Source organism: Diabrotica undecimpunctata, chromosome 6 (assembly GCF_040954645.1).
Source record: "Diabrotica undecimpunctata isolate CICGRU chromosome 6, icDiaUnde3, whole genome shotgun sequence".
In the NCBI taxonomy this organism is placed as follows: domain Eukaryota; kingdom Metazoa; phylum Arthropoda; class Insecta; order Coleoptera; family Chrysomelidae; genus Diabrotica; species Diabrotica undecimpunctata.
The window spans coordinates 24,104,845-24,121,775 of record NC_092808.1 but is presented as its reverse complement, the minus strand read 5'-3'; positions in this window follow the sequence as shown (position 1 = coordinate 24,121,775).

Genomic DNA, 16,931 nt, shown 5'->3' with positions numbered 1-16,931 from the left:
AAAAACTAACTTAACGATACAGAGATATCTCCGAACACATAACAGTGATATATCTCTTCTCCACTTTACCTTAGTAAGTGCTAAGTTGTATTCCACAGATAACCGAGATTTAATATCTTTGTTCTGATTAATTTCCAAAATTTTTTCAAAAAAATCAGAAACACCTACATACTGATAGTTTAAAAATACTGTATTCAGAATTTCCAGCAATGCATCAGAACTAAGTTTCTTTTTATAAAGGCAATCCCATAGCAATTCTGCTGCAAAATATTCCTCAAAAGTTTTATGCACAAATTCATATCCTTCATGTGATTCCCTTAATACCCCAACGTTTAAAGCATCTTTACCAATCTCAAAACTAGCATCAACATTAAGTAAATTTAAAAGATTATGGGAAAACAAATTGTTGGCCGCTAACTTTCTTAACGAGTATATATACCTGTCAAACGCCTGACGGTATATATCGTCATCTTGTGCAAATTCGTCTTTCCTTACTTCTAAATAACAATTATAGAAATCATATACGTTTGAAATATTACAAAAAACCTTTGATAAGGATCCGATAGAACGACCGTTAGATATTTTATTTTTTATAATTTTAGAAACCATTTTTAACGATAGTGGCGTGGAACAAATATCTTTAAAAGCAGGAGCAAAATTGGTTAACTTCTCAAATATATCATGTTCACTATTTGCAGGTATTAGTTTGTTAAGATATCCTTTGAGAAAAGAAGACTGATCTCTAGGTGAAAATGGTAATAGTCTAACTAATTCACAATCATTCAAATTCCTTAGTTTTTTTAAGATAAAATCGTAATCTCTGGCACCCATAAGAACCAAAGAAATATTCAAAGCCTGTAGTGAATTATGATCTGCTAATAAGTTTCGTATTTTTTCGATATCTTCGGGGCAGTTCTCGTCAAGACCGTCTATAATCAAAACTTTATTCATAGACTCAATAAGTTTTCTTTCGAAATGAGCTAAATGCGAGCTATTAGGAGTTATATTTTCATTATAACACAATAGATCACTCAAGGTTTTCCCAATAGCATTTCGGAAAAACTTTTTAGACTTTTTTAAGTCAATATTAATTATCCACGTCAATTTGGAATCTGATTTGTCTTTAAGTTTTTTGAGTGACACAATTTGTTTCAATAAAGTTGTTTTGCCTGCACCAGGTGGACCTGTAACAACAACTATATTTTTGTCTATTTTTTCGAAAAACTTTGTCTCCGGAAATATTTCCGAGTTAGCTATTAGGCTTCTTTCAACATAGAATTCCTCAGGTTTTGATGGAGTTTGTAAATTAGAACCTATCGAGTAATTTTCTTCGTTAAATATTATCTTTTTAAGACATTCATCAATCTTAATTTCATTAAGTTCAGAGTTAATACTTTTGGTGTTATTAATTAAATCCATGAATGTTACCAATTCTCCTTGAAACGAAATTGTTTTGCCTAAAATGTATTGTTGTGTATCAGTTTCTAGTGAATTAAAGTATATTTTATCATTAATTGTTTTGACTAGTATTTCACTGTTTTGCAAATAATGTTCTTTAATGATTATAAATACTTTTTTATTTGGGTCTTCCTTAGTAATCACATCTAGCTTATTATACAATTCTAACGTTTGATCTTCGTTAAGTGATAAAAACGAAACAATTAAGTATTTAATTTTGTCACATCTAAATGTGTTTATCATATTACATATAACATTATATTCCATTGTATATTTCATTTCATGAAATGTATTTTCCATTTTTTGAATCAAACATAATGTGTTTTCTTCTAGAGGTAAGGAAGACGTTCCCGATTTTTGAATGCTTCTTAAAATTTTTACTAGATGCATAGCAATATTATCGTGTACTTGAACACATATAATATTATCTGAATTAAACTGATAACTTTCTTTAAAATAAATTTTAGTATTGACCAACTTTTGAAGAAAATTTCGGTTGTGTTCCCCACACAAAATAAACATTAAATAGTCTTTTGTCATAGGCACAAAGTTGTTAAGTGATAAATTAGACCATTCTTCTACATGATCTTTAACATATTCGTATGATGATACTGGAAACTCATACTTGAGCTCACTTAATTTGCTTTTAATTAACGATTTGATTTTCTTGAGTTTAATGTTAACAACAACAAAAGAAGACATGAATGATTTAATGTCCTCCCTGTCGATAACCAAACGTTTCCATTGTTTCTTTTCTTCGTTGCTATCTTTATCATCAATGTTATTCTTAAACTGTTCTACTGTGTCTAAAAGCTTCTCAACCATTTCTTCTTCATTTTTAATTTTATACGTCAATATCTTGTTGCCAAATATTTGCTGCAAATATTCGTTAGCAGGTAATTCATCCATAATATCAGCAACTTTCAGCGTGGCAGCAGTACATAATATTAAGGAATTACGTGTTATTTTAAAGGATTTCTTAAAAGTTATATACGATAATAAATACATCGCTATACTAAATTCACATATTTTCTTAATTGGACTTACAGTCATAAAATCTTTAGTATACCTCATACCACTTTTAACTTTTGCTTGTAACAACATACACTTTTCATCTGATTCAAATACGAGATCATCGAATTTTCCCGCGGATGTAACTTCGTTCGATATCGTCCAGTTGGTGAAGTTTTTGATTCCAGATAAAGCAAATAGTGCCTGTAAAAGCATCTGATAAGCTATGCCTTCTTCTGGTCTTCTAGCTTTTTTCGGATGATCCATCACCTAAAAACAAAAATATATTATTGAAAATAATATTTGATTGATAGAAATAAAAATTGTATCGAGGCAAAAATACCATTTGACATTTTACAAAAAAAAAAATAAATTCAAACGTGGTTAAGTAAACCTCACACGTTTTAAAAGCAGACATTTTACCCCAACCAACTAAAAAAAAGCTAAAAAAATCTTATACTGGTATACTAAGGATCTAAAAGGTATATGACAGTTAGCTGATGACAATTTCCGTGAAGATATACAGCTAATTTTGCTTTTTTTTATTAAACAATCGTAAAAAGTAAAACAAAAATCAATTTTGCTTATAAAACGTTTATTATACATTTTAGAGAAAAACGGTTCAAATAAAAGTTAGTAGGTCATAAAAAGTTCTTTAATTTAACCACTTTAATCCTACACGAATTGGCTCACAAACCCATACATGAACTGGCTCCGGCCCATCAATTACGAAATTTCCAGAAAATTAATGTCTTTCTGAAACTTGGATTTTGAGGAAAAGATGTATACATAATATACACCAGAAATTAAAAATGTAGTCGTAAAAAATTTATTTATTAAAGAAACTGCAACTTACACATTATACAGGTTGATGCCTTTTTGACATATTCTTTACAAACTCAAAAGAAGTCATACGTTTTTCCTGTAAAAGACGTACTTGATGTTCAATGAAATTTCTTTTAAGACGTATTGATTTTCGATATACTTTTTTAGGGATACTAATCATCATCAACAGGGATTTTCATTCCGGGTGGAATGTTTGTCGCTCTTACTTAGAGCTCTCTGATTCGCTTATTACGGTGAATCACTCCGCATTCCACTTGTATGTTGTCAAAGTTTGTTGTATGACTTGGCTTTCTTTACAATTTTCATAATTCATAGTTCCCTCCAGTTTCTCACTTCCAGGATTTTGATATCTCCCATGACCTGATCCTCCCATCTCTCTCTGGGTCTTTCCCTTGGTCTGTCAGTTGCTGGTTTCCATCTGGTGATATCTTTTTAATCAGTAGGTCGTTTTTCCTTCTCTCTATGTGTCCCAGCCATCTAAGCCTCTGTGCTTTAATAAATCTAACTGTATCTTCTCCCTTTGTTATGTCTCTTAGTTCATGGTTCATTCTTCTTCTCATTTCTCCGTTGTTCAATCTTATCGGGCCCATAATCCGTCTGAGGATTTTCCTTTCGAAAATTCTCAATTTTTCTTCTTTTTTTTCCGTCAGGCACATTCTCTCAGGTGCGTATGTAACTACTGGTCTGATTGCAACTCAGTATTTATATTTCTGGATAAGTTCTAGTTCTTCATGAGCCTATGATACCTCCAGTATGTCTGCTAGTATTCGTTCCGTTACTTCTTCACTTCTCTTGTTTTGGGCATTCACTATTACTCCCAAATATTTAATTTGTTGGACTCTAAAAGTGTGGTTATCTATTTTGATTTCTCTCGTCCTGTTATCTTCTCTTCTAGAGTAGAGTAGATATTTTGTTTTTCCTTCGTTAATTTCTAGACCTCTTTTCCGTGCTTCTTTTGCCAGGATTGTTACTGCTTCTTTTAATCTTTGCTTGTCTCTTCCCATAAGAACTAAATCATCTGCATATGCAACTATTTGTGTTGAAGAGTGGGCTGTAGTTCCTTTAATTTTGCTGGCCTTAACTGTTCCTTCTACTGTTATGTTGAATAATGTGGTTGACAGGGAATCGCCTTGCCGCACTCCTGTTTCTATTGCAATTGATTTTGTGCTACTGTTGTTAGCTCGAGCTCCATCCATGGTCATTTTGTTAATCTGATTAATTTTGCTGGTATATCTTGATTTTTCATTTCATTAAATAATTTATTTGTTCTAATAAAGTCAAAGGCTTGTCTGAAGTCTACGAAGAGGATCTGGAGTTCTATGTTGTGTTCGTGGCATTTTTCGATTGTTTGTGTAACTATGTGGATCGCATCTGTAGTGGATCTGCCTTCTCTGAATCCTTGCTAGTAGTCCACAATTTTTTTCTCTGTGAATTGAGTGCGTTTTTGCTTGATGAGGGCTGTTAGAATTTTATATGTTGTGCTCAGTAGAGATGCTCTATAGTTGTTACAGTTTGTTGCTTCTCCTTTCTTAAATATTGGTATAATTCTGCCATCTTTCCAATCCTCGGGCATTTCTTCTGCTTTCTATATTTTACCTATTAGGTTATAGATGCTTGTTAATAACTTTCCCCCTCCGTTTTTAATCAGCTCATTGGGAATTTCATCTGGGCCGGTGTTCTTTTCTGTTTCATTTTTTGAATGATGTCTAAATATTCATCAAATATTGGTATCCCTATTTCATTATCTCTAATGTCTTCCATTGCGTCTACTTTCTCTTCCGGGCTTTCTTTGCATCTATATTGTTCTGTGAGGTACGTTTCCCATGATTTATTGTCAATTTTAACTATTGGTCTGCCTTTTTTTTGTTGAGCTTTTAGGTATCCAAATAGTTTGGCGCTGTCTTTACTATTCTTTTCTAGGTCCTTTAGCAGCTCTTCCATCCACAGTTATTTTTGTTCTTCAAACAATTATCTGCTGCTTTCTTTTTTTCTTTATATTCGTTTCGATCATGTTCTTGTTTAGTTGATATCCATTTATCTCATGCTTGGTTTTTCTGTTTGATTTTGATTTCGCATTCTACATCAAACCACTCTTTCCTTCTTTTTATTTCCCTCTGTCCCAGCACCTCTTCAGCTGAATTCAAAATGGATTCTTTTATATTTTTCCATATGTTCTCTGTGTTATTTGCTTCTATTAGATTTTCCTTTAGAGTTGTCTCATATTGTTCTCTTAGTTCCTGTACTTTTAACTTCTCCAGATTCCATCTTCTTTTATTTTGTCTTGTTCTCTCTGCTTTAATTATCTTCATTTTCATTTCTCCCATTACTAGAAAATGGTCTCTGTCCGTGTTTGTTTCTCTATATGATCTGACATCGTGCATTATTGCTTTCCATTTTTTGGATAGTACTATGTGAACTATCTGACAGGGATACGAATACTTTTTACTTTAATATGATTGAACCCCTTGAAATATATTTGAACATATGAAATATATTTTTCAAAACCTCCAAAAATTGAAAAATGTTCGGATGGCAAGTATAAAATCAAAAATTGAATTTTACATAAAAACTCTCGCCTGCATTCGCCATTATTTGTAGTGACGTAAAACGAAGGAAATGAAAGGGAGAAAGAAATACAGAAGAGGTATAACCTAATCAGCTTAGAACAAGAAAGCGTGGGAAAATTATACAGAGATAGAATAAATCAAAAGTTGAAAAATAAACAATTTAATAATAATGAAGAACATTACACTCACATAACAAGGTGTCGCGAGGAGGCAGCAAAAGTAGCCAATTTATACCAAAACCAGAATCAAAGAAAACTTTCATATTGATTTGACGAAGAAATAGAACAAGAAATAAAGAAGAAAAGAGACCAATATGAAAAATTCTTAAATAAAAAGAATATAACGGATAAAATAATCTACAAGGAGTCTCAAACTAAAGTACGAAAAATGATATGTCGGAAGAAAAATGAAGCATGGCAACAAAAGTCTAACATGATAAATTCACATGTAGAAGGACGAAGAAGCACAGAAAGTTGGGGAGTCTTAAAATCTATACGACAAGATAAGAAGAGGTTCATAGTGTCAACAATAACAATGGATGACTGGGACCAATATTTTGAGAAACTCCTAAGGGAAGAAAGACCACAATTTAAAGACAGCAACAAAACACAAAATATAAATATTTTAACTTCGCCCATACGAATAAAAACGAAAGAAGTGGAAGATGTATGTAGATCTCTAAAAAAGAACAAAGCACCGGGTCCAGGTAACATCCCTGCAGAGTTAATTAAACACGGTACAGCCAAACTATATATAAGTGTAGCCAAACTGTTCCAAAACTGCATTAATGGAATGACAAACCCAGAGGAGAGGAAGACATCATTCATATCTCACTATACACAAAAAAGGCAGAAGGGATGAATGTAACAATTAAAGAGACATTGGCGTGAAACTTGATCAGTAGAATATACAGAAAAGAAGAAGAAGTAAGAAACCTTCAGGACTTAAAATATTCATTGAAAATCCCCCGCTACAAAAAAATTGACCTGTCTTTCCGATTTTTAGTGTTATTTAGGGGAACGAAAATATTAACGGCGACAAGTTTTCAATGGTTCACCCTGTATGTACTTTCTGTAGTTTTGCTTTCTACTAATTTTTCACTACTTATATTCAATAACAAACGTTAGAAATATATTTAAACAATAAAATCACAAACAATTTTGTATTATTGTCATTAAGCAAATACCCAAAAATGGTTTTATTGTAAATTTCCGGAAATTAGGTCATTAACTTTCACTTAAATTGTGACGTTGCCTTAATATCTTTTAACTTCATTATTACGTCTAATATTTAAAGGTGTGGCTAGTGAAAATTTTTTAAATGAATATGTACAAGTCTACAAACAATATAATTAAAAATCTCTTCTTATAAAAGATCAATAAAATAAATTAAAAGTAAATCACTAGGAGAGAAAGCCCAAAAAATTCTAATGTGTTTCGATCAAAAAACAATTCCTGATCTCGTTAATACGATATAATTGTTTTTTAGCACATACACCAAAGAATTGTTTTTTACAATTTAAAAATTCGAAATTGTAAAGTAAAATTTCGGATTTTTAAATTTAAAAAAAAAATAAGTAAGTCTTAAAAAACGCCTCTCTAGAGCTCATTAAAGGAAGATAAGGAAAATGGCAAATATGGCTGCTGGGACATGGACCATAGCAAATCCCAAGAAAACCAAATCGGTAACTCCCGAGGAAAAAAGAGACCTCGGAAAAATACCATCATCCTCCCTCGCAACAGAGTTGCTAAGAAACCACGCTGCTCTAACGAGGAGACTTTGTCATAAAGCACCATAACAAGAGTATTCAGAATGGTGGTAGCACACAGACAGCATTCTGATACTCAACTAGATTGGTCTCAAGCAGATTTGATTATTAACAAACTGGAACAAGCAGTTGATGAGGCTCCTATCGGAGGTCAGAATGAATTTCTGCAGTTCCATAAAATATCGTTTAGCGAAGAGACCCTGTGTGGTAAAAAATGGACGACTAAAGTGGTGGAAGACTATGGAGGGCCTGTGGGAGAAAGCAAAGTTAAATATAGTTTATCCAAATAATTTGCCCAAGCTCCCATGGTTCTCCACTCAACCCCGAGAAAGTGGTTGGTGAAGAAACCTTCAGGGCCCGTCTAAAGAGAAGTTTCGGCGAAGTAGAAAATTTCAAAATTCAATAAAAAGTTTCACTGAATACTTTTTGAACAGGACAATCGTTGAATGAAATAATTTCGAAAATACTCTAAAAAGTTTCACGAAAAGTCTGGAGAAATGTGAAATTTTTGGTTAAATATATTTTGAAATGTTTTTAAATAGTTTCGTATATTTTTGGAAACGAAAACAATATAATAAAAAGTTACGTTACGGGTTTTGGCTGTGTTGTAACAAACCTATTTTTAATTCAAAGTTATAAATTTTTATTTACATGTAATAAAAAAAAAATAAATACTTTTAATATTGAAAAAGTTATACCTTTTTAGGGTTTAAAAGTAAAAATTTGACAATTAATATATTAAAAATAAAGATTTTATTGTAAAAAACCAAGTTTGCAAATCAATGGCATCGAAATGTTATTAAGGGTATAATAGCTTCGTTCGTACCCCGTTCCCACTTTCTCCTAACTGCTAATATATCTTTCATTAATGGTTTTAAGCTGACGACCACAGTTTAAGTTTATGCACAGAATACACCATTTATAATGCAGTCCCCCTCTTCAGGACTTCAGGAGTGTTTTTAAGTAGGTATAATAACTGTGACCAAATTGCTCATTTGAAATTTCCTTTTATATGCGTCCTAAACCTACATCTATCTATATTCTTTGATTCTATACTATGACCAGCAAACCAACGCAAAACGTAATAGTTAAAGTTTTCAATATAAGTTTATCAATTACGTTCTAGTAGAAGGGCCAAACCAACATCTTCGAACTGGAAACAGTGGAAACAGTGAAGAAGTGATTGGAAACAATCATTCTGGAAATTATAATTTTGTTGGTTACGCGCCTGAATAGTTCAATTGAACTGCATCCAAACCATTCACGGAGATTGCGTAGCCACGAGATTTTACGTCTTCCTACGCTTCTTCTGCCTTTGATTTTACCCTGCATTATATTCCTTAGTAGTTCGTATTTTTCACCTCTCATGATGTGCCCCAAGTATTCCAATTTCCTGATTTTTATGAAATTTAAAACTTCGCATTGTTTTCCTAGTTGTTCGAGAACTTGTTCGTTTGTTTTACGATCCATCCATGATATTTTCAAAATACGTCGGTAACACCACATTTCGAATGCTTCTAGGTTTTTAATGTTGGATTTTTTAAGTGTCCAAGCTTCAACCCCATACAAAAGGGTGTAGAAAATATAACATTGAAGAATTTTTATTCGGAGCGATATATTGATATCGCGATTACAAAAAAGTTTTCTCATTCTATTAAAAATTGACCGTGCAATTTCAATGCGGCGTCTTATTTCTTTTGTCTGATCAGTATCTTCTGTGATCCATGCTCCAAGCTTCCCTTACTAATATACAATAAGTCAGAAGCCTAATAAGAAAACAGTACAAGCTCGACGAAGAGAATGACGTAACAAACTCTTACATTACATTATATAGTAGTTACATAGTTAAATAAAAAGTATACATCAAGCTTATAATGTTATAGATATTCGTTATTTTTAAAAGCAATAAAATTGATTCTTTGACGAATAATTATTTATGAAAAAGAATTAAAAATACCAGAGTAATATTTTTTTGATAAGAACAATGAGCAAGAAAATATATGAGACTATCAATAAATTGAGTTTAAATATATATGTATATGTGAAAAGCAACTACAAACAGAAATATTATGTTGAAAAAAATTGATAAAATGAGTAGCAATTATATTTATTTATATTCTAAGAAAGGAAACTTTAGGAATTATTTATTGAGACTATGTATAATAAATATGTGTAAAAGAGTAAAAAGCAGACAACAAAAAATATATAAATAAAAAAATACTTACTTTGATTTTTATAAAGCCACGGAACAGTCAATTTTGAATTTTGATGGAGGTTTTTTCTACGAATCTGAAAGTGAAAGTCTCGGCGACTCATAACATCCAGAATTTTCTGGTATATTTTAATTTGTTCGCGACCTACATAAAATTACCAATATTTACAGCTGTTAGATTATTTTCGTACTAATACTTATCACAGAATTCTTATGCACTTTTTATAAAAGACACAATTCCATCCTACTTATAAAATGGTAATGTTCATAACCCTATTCACTTTGTTGTAGCTTGTTGATTTCACCACAAAACGTAACTCAATAATAATTTAATAATATTCTGATATTGTGTATTGTGTGTGTACGGCGTACGGTAACGGTATTCGATTGAGGTTCAACCAGTTGGTGGACAGTAGGACAGTAGCGAGTATTTTAAGAACTAAATTACCCTACTGGAGGTTAGAAATATTCGCGCTGTAATTTTTTTTGTTTTGAATTTCACACAACAAAATATCCTATGCAGTCATTAAACAATTATCATCTTGGGCGTTGGTAAATAATGTTCAAATAGGGTAACAGGTACAGTGACTGGCCACTTAAGGAATTGCAAATTGAATTGTAAATTGGTATCTTTTAACCCTTTGACAGCAATCGGTACTTTAAAGTTCATATACATACCCCCTAGAAAGCCAAACCCCTAATTTATTGAAAGAATATGAAAATAATTCATAGAAATTGATTTCTATTTCATCCGTTACATAAAAACATCCTTTATTTTAAAATTTCTCTATTTCTTCTTCGTTTTTCAGAGACGATACTCCTAAGTACCTTTGGCACAAAATGTCAACAAAATGTTGTAACAAAACATATTTAGCTATCGAAATAATATGTATTTGATTGGTTTATAATTTTAAACTTCGTGATATGAAATAAAACAGTTTTTTTCTCATTAATACACAAGAACACACATAGGGAATATAGAACGAACTTGGATTGTATACCACATGCACTGCACATCTCACATCTTCCTCTTCTTTCTCCAAATTTGGGCCAGTGGACCACGATTTGAAAGTCGAATAGTATTATGCAAAAGGAGGTATGTCAGAAATAACACATTCTGAAATAAGGCGATTTTAATACTTCAACACAGCACAAAGATTATAATCTTGTCATTTACATTGATCAAGGTATTACCAGAAGTTAAATATAAGGTTTCAGTTGAATTGCACAAACATAAATTATTCTACTTTTTTATTTTACCAAACATTCAGAAATTTTACACATTAATTCAAAATATTAACATAAAAAAGGAGGTATGTCAAGAAAAGTAGTAACAACGTTGATACAAAAATACATTTTATTTCAGAAAACAAAGAACGATTATTAGGTATAAAAATAATGTTTATGGAAAAGAACTTAAAAATAGTTTTTTTCCAATAATTTTATAGTGTCTACACGAGATTTAGGTATAATGGATCTCTAAATTATTGATGCGGTAGTTTATCAAAATAACGTTGAGCGTCTGAACCACAAATTTTTTTTAGATGCTGTAGGTCTGCATATTTCGCTTGACTGATCGACAGAAGTGCTAAAACAATAACAAAAGTAAGCTTTATAAAACTAATTAATTGGGGTAACCTGTATAAGCATATGGAGGTAGCTCAAATTCCATTTCTGGCAATTTGAGGGTAGTTAATCTCTGTTGTGTTATTATTGTAGTCTCCCAAGTTCCATTGAATCTTGTTCTATCTATAGTACAAATGACAAGGATGATCCCTAACAGCTTTTACCTAGCGGATGGGTCGAGTTAGAAAAGGGCATTTATGTTTATAATGCTTGCGTAAATATTGAGTCCACTTTTGAAAATACTCTTGAGGATATTCTTCAACATGAAACGGTGATGGTTTCCGTCTTCCAGTTTTGTACACTTCTGTCCAGTCTTGAAAAAGTTCGGCTTTTAATTTTTGATTTTGAAGTCCAAAATCTTTGTCACATTCCAGGTAGGAACGTCCCCTAAGAGGAAAAGTTATTTGGATGGAGTCCAGTCTTTTCTCATGATGAACTATGTTATGAATAAACCTAAGAACAGAACTTCTAACTTTTTTTCCCAATTCCATGGAATGGCAAAAAGGTCTTCTGACATACTGGAACTTCTTGTGTTTCATCATTTACATTATAACGGATTCTTTAACTAAAGTCGGCATCATGAAGACGTGCAAAATCCTCTGATACTCGTGGTGTTCGTTGCTGTACAATTTGTACAATAATTAATTCGCATAAGTATATATTTTGGGCATCTGTCGACTCCATGAAGTTGAACTTTCTAATAATTTGAATTCTTGTTTGTTCCGGTATTTGTAGAAAACACTTAAACCTAACGCACTTACAATCTGGTCCTATTACACGGCTTTGTCTATTTAATTTTCTATTTACTTCATGAATTCGTCCATATTTTCCACGTTTCTTTGCATACTTGGACTTTGTGTCCATAACATCACATTTCATAAATTCGTTACTCTTACTAGACATATTTTCAACTTGATAACTCCACTTTCAGGTTCAGTAAACAAACCTACATAACGTCTAAACACTTCTGACGTACAAAACTAAATGTATTAACCGCTTCTCGAAGTCGCGTCTGTCACATTGACATCCCTCCTTTTTTCCCTGTAGCGCTCGGACATGCCTCCTTTTTTACTCTGTATAACAAATATAAAAATATGTGTTACATCCTGACTAACCTCTTTCATCAATGTAAATTTTTCACAGGAAATAGTACCCATTTGTGCCACTATATGGTCTAATTATCTCACTTTTGCCCGTCATTTGACATACCTCCCTTTTCCCTGTACCCTTCATATGCAAATACGGCAAAATACCTACAACTACGCTGGAAAGTTAATGTTAAGAAAAAAAAAAAGGAAAAACTTGAAGTCCTCTCTATCTCTTTTGCTTTATAAACAAATACTACGACCTTTTTGGACTTATGATAGCTAACTTTGGGGGTGTGCCAAGAAAAGTTATATAGAAATAACCCAGAAATTTCAAAATAAAGCATTAAGAAACATTGTGGATGCTGTTTGGTACGTGAGGAATAGCGACATCCATAAGGACCTGGATATGGAAACTGTGGCTACAATTTATTATCAAGAGGACGGCTGAAAATCATGAAAAACAACTCTATAGCCATGTGAATGTTGAAGCAATCAAGCTCCTTGACAACACATGGTCAACTAGATAATTGAAGAGGACAAAGCCCTTTGAATTAATTTAAGTGACAGTGAAAAAGCAGAGCATGATGCTTGTGCGCGTGGTGCATGTTAAAATTAGTGCGTTATTAATCAGATTAGATTAATCCTTTGACGACTGTCGGTATGCTGAGATGACTACCTTAACAAACATTTCTTTTAAACTTCCCAGCGGTTTTACAGTCATACCAGTGTGTAAAATGGGTTGCCTATATTATCTTATAATTGTCTAACCAGTTTAGAACCGATTTGAATAAATCACATTGACTGAATAACATAATTAGTGAAGCACACATTTGAAGCGGACGTTCGGTGTTGACAGAGCAAAATATTTTAATTGTTTTCTTGTTTTTTTCAATTATTATTAATTACAAAAATTACGAGTAAGTGATATTCTTGAAGTCTGTGTCACACTAAGTACTGTTATTTGCATGAACACATTTCAATTTTTTTTTGTAGATCACTGTCTTTTATGTGGTATTCTGGCACGACCACAGGGCACTTCCTATATAAATTCTGCCAATATGCAAAATCAAAAGTGGAGTTTTAAGCAATTGGAAAATATGTTTCAAAACGAGGTTGACGCCTTATTGGACAAAATTCCAAGTGACCAGAAGTCAATTGTCTCTGATATTAAAAGCGTCTTGGGAGATGAATTGGATGTTAATGAATTTCGGCGACCAAATGATGAGGATGTGTTTGATATTAGAAATATAGACATCGTGTTTGAAGACCAAATTAACAATCAAGATGAAACAACCAATTCTCCAAATAATCAAGAATCGGAAGAGGATAGTGAAGACGATATACCGCTAGCAGTACGGCTAGCAAAGCGAAATAACTCTATATTTTGGAGTAAAAATGAAAGTTGTACAGCAAAAGTTAAAAACAATTAAATTTATTGAAACTATAAGCTCAAACATTCCAAATTCTACAGACAACCTCACATATGTGTTTTTGGAACTATTTCCTGAAGATCTAATCAACCTAATTGTATTTCAAACCAATCTATATTACGTTCAAAAACACGGAGGAGGAAATAAATTTACACCTACCACAGAAGACGAAGTCAAAACATTTATTGGAGTAAATTTGTTAATCGGTATAAAGGAAATACCCAGTTACAGAGATTGGTCGTCACATGATGAATTACGAGACCCTTTCATGAGTTCGGCTATGTCACGTAACAGATTCGCTTGGTTACTAGGCAATTTACATCTGGTTGATAATACAGTGCAGCCAAAAAACACTGATCCCGGATTTGACAAACTTTACAAAGTGCTACCTTTACTGACCAAACTCACGGAAACGCTTCTTGCAGCACTGAATCCACATGAATTTCAAGCGATTGAAGTCTATGATAGATTCAAAAATCGAAGCAGTATCCGACACCGGACAGTACATGCCAATAAACCTATAAAACCTGGCTACAAAGTATGGGTTATAGAGCAGATTCAAACGGATTCATATGCGACTTTCAGATATATACCGGTAAAGTGAAAAAACTTAAGATAACGAGACGTACAGGATCTAACAAGGGTCTTAGTAAATAAACACCACCGAGTCTTCTTTGACAACTATTTAAACTGTATTGATCTTCAGAGACCTTTATTGTCGGACGGAATTTACGCAAGTGGAACCGTTAAAAAAAAAGCATTTACCAGAGTTCAAAACTTACAAACAAATGAATCGAGGAGTTTCAGATTACCGTATTTCAATAGATAGACTATCTGCGTTAAAGTTGATGGATCGCACAAGTGTGATTCTTTTAGCAAATCACCAAAATCCAGCAACAAACGAAGTTGTAAAGACAAGACAAAAATACGCTACTCTGAATGAGGTTTCATGTCCACAAATGTTAGTGCTCTACAAGTCACACATAACTGGAGTAACTTTGCTCCACTTTTAGAAGTTATTAAAGGAATTGCGAGGAAAAGTGTATAAAATTTCTACAAGTATTATGTTTTTTTTTAATAACTGATGAAGAAGGTATACAATATAATTATTGTATGGTATTGTTTATTCTAAAAATAATTAGTTACATATTTTTTTTTAATAAAAAGTGGAGCAACGTTACCTATAGTGTGGGGTAACTTTGCTCCACCTCATAAAAGCATGAAATTTTGTATAGTAACATATAGTAGGAGCAAAGCTAATGGGTTGCTTATATTAACCTTGCTCCAAAAATATTATTTGTACAAAAAAAACTAAAAAAGAAGGCAGCGTATTCGGCTGAGTACTTTCTCAACATTCAGGGGAAATATTCCGCATTTTCGAAACTCGTCCTCTAAATTAGATTTGATTTGTGGACCAAGCAAGTCCATCACCTTTGACAACAATGGAGGAAAGTGTTGCTTCTGTATATTAGTGTTGCGGATGCCATCTTCAGTACTTTTCCAAACTGACAAAATTTTTCGTCAGGCTATTTTTAGGGGCCGAAAGAAAGCCACGTCTAGAGGTTGCGTCAATTGTGTACTGTTTGGAGACAGACAAATTAAATGATTGTCGTTTTCACGACAGAGTTGAAGTGCATGTACTGTAATGTGTGAAGAGAGGTTGTCGCATAGTAATACCTTTTTACCATTCAGCTTCCTAAACATAGGTACCAACTGGAATTCAAGCCAATCTGCAAAAATATTTGCGTCGAACCATCCAGAACTGCTAGCGTTGTAACGGCATCCTTTTGGCCCATTTTCAGCCCAAGTAGTCTACATTTTAGCAGCCCGGTAAACAACATAGGGCGGTAAAAATTCACCTTCGCCGTTAGAACATAATGGACACAGAGGTCTTTAAAGCGTTTCTAATTAGTTCTGGATACTTGCAACCTCTCTTGACAATGATTTTTTTTGCCGGGATCATCAGTGAGATTAGTTTCATCACAATTCCATATATTTAAAATGGTCCTTCTTGGAATCTTATATTTTTCTTCTGCCTTTCTGTGTGAGATTTCACCTCTTCTTATTTCATTTAAACACTCTTGTAGGGTTTCTTGTGTATAGTCAGCATAGCGCCGTGATCCTCGTACTGTTTTAGGTGTTCTAGGCATATCTGTAACAAAAATATATATTAAACATAATACATATTTCGGGGTAACTCTGCGCCACTTTTTTGGAGCAAAGTTACCCCGAATCACCTAATAATTTGTAAAATTAGGTTAGATAAAGAAAAGTTTATCATTTGTTCATTTATAAGTCACAATTGAGTAAAAAAGTTGATAAACAGTATACACTTAACGCATACACAAATACTTACTTGTGAGATAATAGCACAACTTTCTACACACACCAAATTTTATACGTATGTAGTTTTTAGCGAAGTTTTTACACCACTACCTTCTCGACTCGCTGTAGGCATGTAGGAAGAGCAACTCGATGATGTACATGGGGAGACTTTGTCAATAGGCAACCAGTAAAACGGCGACTTGCGTTTTGTGAAGACGGTTTTTAATTCATAGGTAAATTAAAATGAAACTTTTTTTCAAACTTTTATGAGATGAATCGTAAATCACACAAATTCATTCATGCATTCATTCTATTTCAGCTTAGAAGCTAATTATAAAGTATTTTTTTGAAAGAATTCTGACTCTCTGTGATTAGAGGCCTTATTGGAGCTCCAGAACAATTAAAAAGGGGAAGACCATCAGCAGAAAAACCAGTGAATAAATTCAAAAGACATATTCCCTTGGAACTGCGCCATTCAAAGTCTTCTCATATGCCCCAAAGAACTACTTCTTTGAGATGTGCCAACTGCAGCACGACAGCAAATGTTAGCAACACAGTGGAAATGTTCATCTTGCAATGTCGGACTTTGTCTCAAACACA